A 9,649-nucleotide genomic window follows, 5' to 3' on the forward strand; every position below is an offset into this window, starting at 1 on the left:
GCCATATTGCGGAAAAGCCAAGGTCCTTGCTTCATAATGCGTTCCCAATCCCCCGAACAAGATGCTTGGACGACAAAATGATTAGGGCCAACTGGCCGAAATCTTACTTCCTGAGCGGGGTTCCATGCCGCCCTCATGTCCTTGTAGAAGGCCGACGGACTGAAGTTCCTGCTAGTCCGAACCCTGGCTAGGGCAAGCCAGCGGACGCTTTCTTGAATCTCAGGGTCATCCTCATCGATTTCCACATTAGCAAAGTCATCATCGTTCAGATCCAACCGTTCGAGAAAAATCACCTAGATCCGATCGTGCAGCCGCGGCGGCGCCGCCGCCGCCCGTGGCGGAGTGGGCCTCGGAGGGAGACGCCATCACCTGTCCTGTCGCGTTGCAGACGCAGCGGGAGCAAGGAAGGCGAGGGCGGAACTGTCCCAGGGACGATCAGCAGGGAGGTTTTCGGGTAGGACTCAGAGACGAGGGGGATCGCCTAAGCGGAGAGAAACCCTAGCCGCCAGGCGTAGGGGAAACAAACTCGGCTTCATTTACTGATGGTATTTCTAATAGATTCTGTAAACTTAACTCCAGAAAACACTTTTTACGAGTTTCCTACAAAATGTAGGCATCAAGAAGTTGTCAATTAGCATATCTCTAAACGTAACTCATTTTTGCTTTGTTAATTTTCACCTCCTTTTGCATAACAAAAATACAATTTAGGTATATTTTCACATTACTGCAAAACTTATGATAATGGAAAAGAAAATGATTATATGGCCCTTTGCCAAACACCTTGTGTGTGTCGCCAGTCAAAGAGCACGATGGTCGTGCGTCTCTCCTCCCTTTGTCACTACTAGGGAAAATCCTAGTAGTAGCGCTTGAAAATATGCATAGCGGTAGCGCTGGGCCCAGCGCTACAGCTAAACCCTAGTAGTAGCGCTGGTATGGGCAGCGCTACCGGTAAGTATTGTTAGCAGTGGCGCTTCCCTGTCCAGTGCTACTGATAACTATCTATAGCGCTTGTTCACATGGCCCGCTGCTGCTAAGCCAACGCTACTGGTAAGTATTTTCCAGCGCTACTGCTAATATTTCTGCTTTCACATATTTGCACCCTCTACGTATTTGTGATGTATTTATACAGGCTCTATACAATAGTTTCATCGCATCATATTAAACATGCACTATTCTCACATATCATAGACATACAATAGTCTCGTCATACCACCATCATCATCATCATTCAACCCAAAATATCATCACATCTCGAAAATAGCGATACATAAGTGTGATCATGTCATGTCTCGAATAAGTGCAACTGCATGGTCATGGCACACCCACAAGTTTCATCATCTCTATCTACAACATGATGTAGAAGAGAAGAGCGATCAGCATGAGGAAGAGCGCGGCTATGTAGTACCGGCGGTCCCGCCTCTGCTCATGCTGGAGTGTCCACCTCAAGTAACTACTTTCCACTTCGGCTCGGGTGTCGAACCCTCTATGGCTAGCACCTGGGTACCTGTGCACCTGGGCCTGAGTGGCTGGCCAGTGGTCGTAGACTCCTGGAACCCTCCCAACGTACACGGCATAGTAGTCCTTCGCCATCTCTGATCTAGGTACTTGCATCGTGAGTTGATGATTTGAACGATAATATGCAACATAATGTACTTAAGAAAACAAAGAGGCATGATTAGCAAAATAAAAGCAACCAATAGTAAACATAAATGACAAAGTTCCTCATACCCAAACTAATTACTAGAGCGATCTACGCTAGTTCAGGACCACAGTTTAGTTACATAACATAGTTTCACCATGCATAATTTCAAAGTTTTGCCATAGAAAGACAATAGTGATAAGGCACGCTAGTTCAAGACCACAGTTTAGTTACATCACATTGTCATTGACAATCAGTCCTCCATGTCGGCATTCCAATCTTCATAGTCAGGGAGGAAGCACCCGAGCTTCGTGAAAGGCTTCAGGTCTAGACACTGAGCGACTAGCAGTGCTCGGACATCAATCCGCGTGATTGGCCCATGGTAGAACATCCCCGTTGGTTCAAGGACTTGCTTCATGATCACTTGGGCTAGTTCACAATGTATGTGATAAAACTCAGCTCAGATTCGATGATCCGGCGTCTTTCCTATGCTTGTGACCCAGCTGACAATCTCGACATCTTCGGTAGTAGCTGACATGCGAAGGCGTTGATTGTCCCTTTTGTACTCCATCAGGTGATGCATGAGGTAGAATCCATTAGCCCTACTGTTGTGCGGTTGCTGGATGCAGCAGAAGTCGGTCTTATGGCGGAAAATCAGCCTGGTCTTCCTGTGCCTTTTCACCTTGATATTGAAGAAAATATGCCCTAGAGGCAATAATAAAGTTATTATTTATTTCCTCATATCATGATAAATGTTTATTATTCATGCTATAATTGTATTAACCGGAAACATGATGCATGTGTGAATACATAGACAAACATAACGTCACTAGTATGCCTCTACTTCACTAGCTCATTAATCAAAGATGGTTATGTTTCCTAACCATAGACATGTGTTGTCATTTGATTAAAGAGATCACATCATTAGGAGAATGATGTGATTGACATGACCCATTCCGTTAGCCTAGCACTTGATCGTTTAGTATGTTGCTATTGCTTTCTTCATGACTTATACATGTTCCTGTAACTATGAGATTATGCAACTCTCGTTTACCGGAGGAACACTTTGTGTGCTACCAAACGTCACAACGTAACTGGGTGATTATAAAGGAGCTCTACAGGTGTCTCCAAAGGTACATGTTGGGTTGGCGTATTTCGAGATTAGGTTTTGTCACTCCGATTGTCGGAGAGGTATCTCTAGGCCCTCTCGGTAATGCACATCACTATAAGCCTTGCAAGCAATGTAGCTAATGAGTTAGTTACGGAATGATGCATTATGTAACGAGTAAAGAGACTTGCCGGTAACGAGATTGAACTAGGTATTAGATATCGACGATCGAATCTCGGGCAAGTAACATGCCGATGACAAAGGGAACAACGTATGTTGTTATGCGGTTTGACCGATAAAGATCTTCGTAGAATATGTAGGAGCCAATATGAGCATCCAGGTTCCGCTATTGGTTATTGACCGAGAATAGTTCTAGGTCATGTCTACATAGTTCTCGAACCAGTAGGGTCCGCACGCTTAACGTTATGATGACAGTTTTATTATGAGTTTATATGTTTTGATGTACTGAAGGTTGTTCGGAGTCCCGGATGTGATCCCGGACATGACGAGGAGTCTTGAAATGGTCGAGACATAAAGATTAATATATTGGAAGCCTATATTTGGATATCGGAATCGTTTCGGGAGAAACCGGGATTTTTCCGGAGTACCGGGGGGTTACCAGAACCCCCCGGGGGTTATTGGGCCTACATGGGCCATGAGGGAGAAGAGAAGGGCCGGCAAGGGCAGGCCGCGCGCCCCCTCCCCCCTAGTCTGAATAGGACAAGGAAGGGGGGGGCCCTTTCCTCTTTCCCCTCCCCCCTTTCCTTCTCCACCAAGGCAAGAGGGGGGAGTCCTACTCCCGGTGGGAGTAGGACTCCTCCAGGCGCACCCCTAGGGGGCCGGCCGCACCTTCCCCCTCCCTTCTTTATATACAGGGGCAGGGGGGCACCTCTAGACACACAAATTGATCTTCGTGATCGTTCCTTAGCCGTGTGCGGTGCCCCCCTCCACCATATTCCACCTCGGCCATATCGTTGTGGTGTTTAGGCGAAGCCCTGTGTCAGTAGAACATCATCATCGTCACCATGCCGTCGTGCTGACGGAACTCATCCCCGAGACCCTGCTGGATCGGAGTTCGGGGATCGTCATCGAGCTGAACGTGTGCTGAACTCGGAGGTGCCGTACGTTCGGTGCTTGGATCGGTCGGATCGTGAAGACGTACGACTACATCAACCGCGTTGTCATAATGCTTTCGCTTACGGTCTACGAGGGTACGTGGACAACACTCTCCCCTCTCGTTGCTATGCATCACCATGATCTTGCGTGTGCGTAGGAAAATCTGTTGAAATTACTGCGTTTCCCAACAATGGCATCCGAGCCCAGGTTTTATGCGTTGATATTATTTGCACGAGTAGAACACAAGTGAGTTGTGGGCGATACAAGTCATACTGCTTACCAGCATGTCATACTTTGGTTCAGCGATATTGTTGGATGAAGCGGCCCGGACCGACATTATGCGTACGCTTACGCGAGACTGGTTTTACCGCTGTGCTTCGCACACAGGTGACTAGCGGGTGTCTGTTTCTCCAACTTTAGTTGAACCGAGTGTGGCTACGCCCGGTCCTTGCGAAGGTTAAAACAGCACTAACTTGACGAACTATCGTTGTGGTTTTGATGCGTAGGTAAGAACGGTTCTTGCTCGGCCCGTAGCAGCCACGTAAAATTTACAACAAAAAAGTAGAGGACGTCTAACTTGTTTTTGCAGGGCATGTTGTGATGTGATATGGTCAAGACGTGATGCTATATTTTATTGTATGAGATGATCATGTTTTGTAACCGAAGTTATCGGCAACTGGCAGGAGCCATATGGTTGTCGCTTTATTGTATGAAATGCAAACGCCCTGTAATTGCTTTACTTTATCACTAAGCGGTAGCGATAGTCGTAGAAGCAATAGATGGCATAACAACAACGATGCTACGATGGAGATCAAGGTGTCACGGCGGTGGCGATGGTGATCACGACGATGCTTCAGAGATGGAGATCACAAGCACAAGATGATGATGGCCATATCATATCACTTATATTGATTGCATGTGATGTTTATCCTTTATGCATCTTATCTTGCTTTGATTGACGGTAGCATTTTAAGATGATCTCTCACTAAAAATTATCAAGAAGTGTTCTCCCTGAGTATGCACCGTTGCGAAAGTTCTTCGTGCTGAGACACCACGTGATGATCGGGTGTGATAGGCTCTACGTTCAAATACAACGGGTGCAAAACAGTTGCACACGCGGAATACTCAGGTTAAACTTGACGAGCCTAGCATATAACAGATATGGCCTCGGAACACGGAGACCGAAAGGTCGAATGTGAATCATATAGTAGATATGATCAACATAGTGATGTTCACCATTGAAACTACTCCATCTCATGTGATGATCGGACATGGTTTAGTTGATTTGGATCACGTGATGACTTAGATGACTAGAGAGATATCTGTCTAAGTGGGAGTTCTTAAGTAATATGATTAATTGAACTTAAATTTATCATGAACTTAGTACCTGATAGTATTTTGCTTGTCTATGTTTGTTGTAGATAGATGGCTCATGCTGTTGTTTCGTTGAATTCTAATGCGTTCCTTGAGAAAGCAAAGTTGAAAGATGATGGTAGCAATTACACGGACTGGGTTCGTAACCTGAGGATTATCCTCATTGCTACACAAAAGAATTACGTCCTGGAAGCACCGCTAGGTGCCAGGCCTGCTGTTGATGCAACTGACGACGTTAAGAATGTCTGGCAGAGCAAAGCTAATGACTACTCGATAGTTCAGTGTGCCATGCTTTACGGCTTAGAACCGGGTCTTCAACGACGTTTTGAACGTCATGGAGCATATGAGATGTTCCAGGAGTTGAAGTTAATATTTCAAGAAAATGCCCGGATTGAGAGATATGAAGTCTCCAATAAGTTCTATAGCTGCAAGATGGAGGAGAATAGTTCTGTCAGTGAACACATACTCAAAATGTCTGGGTATAATAATCACTTGATTCAACTGGGAGTTAATCTTCCTGATGATAGTGTCATTGACAGAATTCTTCAATCACTGCCACCAAGCTACAAGAGCTTCGTGATGAACTATAATATGGAAGGGATGAACAAGACTATTCCCGAGCTCTTCGCAATGCTAAAAGCCGCGGAGGTAGAAATCAAGAAGGAGCATCAAGTGTTGATGGTCAACAAGACCACCAGTTTCAAGTAAAAGGGCAAAGGGAAGAAGAAGGGGAACTTCAAGAAGAACAACAAACAAGTTGCTGCTCAAGAGAAGAAACCCAAGTCTGGACCTAAGCCTGAGACTGAGTGCTTCTACTGCAAGCAGACTGGACACTGGAAGCGGAACTGCCCCAAGTATTTGGCGGATAAAAAGGATGGCAAAGTAAACAAAGGTATATGTGATATACATGTTATTGATGTGTACCTTAGTAATACTCGCAGTAGTACCTGGGTATTTGATACTGGTTCTGTTGCTAATATTTGCAACTCAAAACAGGGACTACGGATTAAGCGGAGATTGGCTAAGGACGAGGTGACGATGCGCGTGGGAAATGGTTCCAAAGTCGATGCGATCGCAGTCGGCACGCTACCTCTACATCTACCATTGGGATTAGTTTTAGACCTAAATAATTGTTATTTGGTGCCAGCGTTGAGCATGAACATTATATCTAGATCTTGTTTGATGCGAGACGGTTATTCATTTAATCAGAGAATAATGGTTGTTCTATTTATATGAGTAATATCTTTTATGGTCATGCACCCTTGAAGAGTGGTCTATTTTTATTGAATCTCGAAAGTAGTGATACACATATTCATAGTGTTGAAACCAAAAGATGCAGAGTTGATAATGATAGTGCAACTTATTTGTGGCACTACCGTTTAGGTCATATCGGTATAAAGCGCATGAAGAAACTCCATACTGATGGACTTTTGGAATCACTTGATTATGAATCACTTGGTACTTGCGAACCGTGCCTCATGGGCAAGATGACTAAAACGCCGTTCTCCGGAACTATGGAGCAAGCAACTGATTTATTGGAAATCATACATACTGATGTTTGTGGTCCAATGAATATTGAGGCTCGCGGCGGGTATCGTTATTTTCTCACCTTCACAGATGATTTGAGCAGATATGGGTATATCTACTTAATGAAACACAAGTCTGAAACATTTGAAAAGTTCAAAGAATTTCAGAGTGAAGTGGAAAATCATCGTAATAAGAAAATAAAATATCTACGATCTGATCGTGGAGGAGAATATTTGAGTTACGAGTTTGGTTTACATTTGAAACAATGCAGAATAGTTTCGCAACTCACGCCACCCGGAACACCACAACGAAATGGTGTGTCCGAACGTCGTAATCGTACTTTACTAGATATGGTGCGATCTATGATGTCTCTTACTGATTTACCGCTATCGTTTTGGGGTTATGCTTTAGAGACAGCCGCATTCACGTTAAATAGGGCACCATCAAAATCTGTTAAGACGACGCCTCATGAACTGTGGTTTGGCAAGAAACCAAAGTTGTCGTTTCTTAAAGTTTGGGGCTGCGATGCTTATGTGAAGAAACTTCAACCAGATAAGCTCGAACCCAAATCAGAGAAATGTGTCTTCATAGGATACCCAAAAGAGACTGTTGGGTACACCTTCTATCACATATCTGAGGGCAAGATTTTCGTTGCTAAATTCGGATCCTTTCTAGAGAAGGAGTTTCTCTCGTAAGAAGTGAGTGGGAGGAAAGTAGAACTTGATGAGCTAACTGTACCTGCTCCCTTATTGGAAAGTAGTCCATCACAAGAACCGGTTCCTATGACAACTACACCAATTAGTGAGGAAGCTAATGATATTGATCATGAAACTTCAGATCAAGTTTCTACTAAACCTCGTAGGTCTACCAGAGTAGGATCCGCACCAGAGTGGTACGGTAATCCTATTCTGGAAGTCATGTTACTTGACCATGGCGAACCTATGAACTATGAGGAAGCGATGATGAGCCCAGATTCTACAAAATGGCTAGAAGCCATGAAATCTGAGATGGGATCCATGCATGAGAACAAAGTATGGACTTTGGTTGACTTGCCCGATGATCGGCAAGCCATTGAGAATAAATGGACCTTTAAGAATAATACTGGCAAATGGTAATGTAACTGTCTATAAAGCTCGACTTGTTGCAAAAGGTTTTCGACAAGTTCAAGGGGTTAACTACGATGAGACTTTCTCACCCGTAGCGATGCTTAAGTCTGTCCGAATCATGTTAGCAATTGCTGCATTTTATGATTATGAAATTTGGCAAATGGATGTCAAAACTGCATTCTTGAATGGATTTCTGGAAGAAGAGTTGTATATGATGCAACCAGAAGGTTTTGTCGATCCAAAAGGTGCTAACAAAGTGTGCAAGCTCCAGTGATCCATTTATGGACTGATGCAAGCATCTCGGAGTTGGAATAAACGCTTTGATAGTGTGATCAAAGCATATGGTTTTATACAGACTTTTGGAGAAGCCTGTATTTACAAGAAAGTGAGTGGGAGCTCTGTAGCATTTCTGATATTATATGTAGATGACATATTATTAATTGGAAATGATATAGAATTTCTGGATAGCATAAAGGGATACTTGAATAAAAGTTTTTCTATGAAAGACCTCGGTGAAGCTGCTTACATATTGGGCATCAAGATTTATAGAGATAGATCAAGACGCTTAATTGGACTTTCACAAAGCACATACCTTGATAAAGTTTTGAAAAAGTTCAAAATGGATCAGGCAAAGAAAGGGTTCTTGCCTGTATTACAAGGTGTGAAGTTGAGTCAGACTCAATGCCCGACCACAACAGAAGATAGAGAGAAAATGAAAAATATTCCCTATGCTTCAGCCATAGGCTCTATCATGTATGCAATGCTGTGTACCAGACCTGACGTATGCTTAGCAATAAGCTTGGTAGGAAGGTACCAAAGTAATCCAGGAGTGGATCACTGGACAGCGGTCAAGAACATCCTGAAATACCTGAAAAGGACTAAGGATATGTTTCTCGTATATGGAGGTGACAAAGAGCTAGTCGTAAATGGTTACGTCGATGCAAGCTTTGACACTGATCCAGATGATTCTAAATCGCAAACCGGATACGTGTTTTTATTAAACGATGGAGCTGTAAGTTGGTGCAGTTCTAAACAAAGCGTCATGGCGGGATCTACATGTGAAGCGGAGTACATAGCTGCTTCGGAAGCAGCAAATGAAGGAGTCTGGATGAAAGAGTTCATTTCCGATCTAGGTGTTATACCTAGTGCATCGGGACCAATGAAGATCTTCCGTGACAATACTGGTGCAATTGCCTTGGCAAAGGAATCCAGATTTCACAAAAGGACCAAGCACATCAAGAGATGCTTCGATTCCATCCGGGACCAAGTCCAGGTGGGAGACATAGAGATTTGCAAGATACATACGGATCTGAATGTTGCAAACCCGTTGACTAAGCCTCTTCCACGAGCAAAACATGATCAGCACCAAGACTCCATGGGTGTTAGAATCATTACTGTGTAATCTAGATTATTGACTCTAGTGAAAGTGGGAGACTGAAGGAAATATGCCCTAGAGGCAATAATAAAGTTATTATTTATTTCCTCATATCATGATAAATGTTTATTGTTCATGCTAGAATTGTATTAACCGGAAACATGATACATGTGTGAATACATAGACAAACATAACGTCACTAGTATGCCTCTACTTCACTAGCTCATTAATCAAAGATGGTTATGTTTCCTAACCATAGACATGTGTTGTCATTTGATTAAAGAGATCACATCATTAGGAGAATGATGTGATTGACATGACCCATTCCGTTAGCCTAGCACTTGATCGTTTAGTATGTTGCTATTGCTTTCTTCATGACTTATACATGTTCAGGTAACGATGAG

The sequence above is a fragment of the Triticum aestivum genome, chromosome 2B, assembly GCF_018294505.1.
Source record: "Triticum aestivum cultivar Chinese Spring chromosome 2B, IWGSC CS RefSeq v2.1, whole genome shotgun sequence".
Classification (NCBI taxonomy): domain Eukaryota; kingdom Viridiplantae; phylum Streptophyta; class Magnoliopsida; order Poales; family Poaceae; genus Triticum; species Triticum aestivum.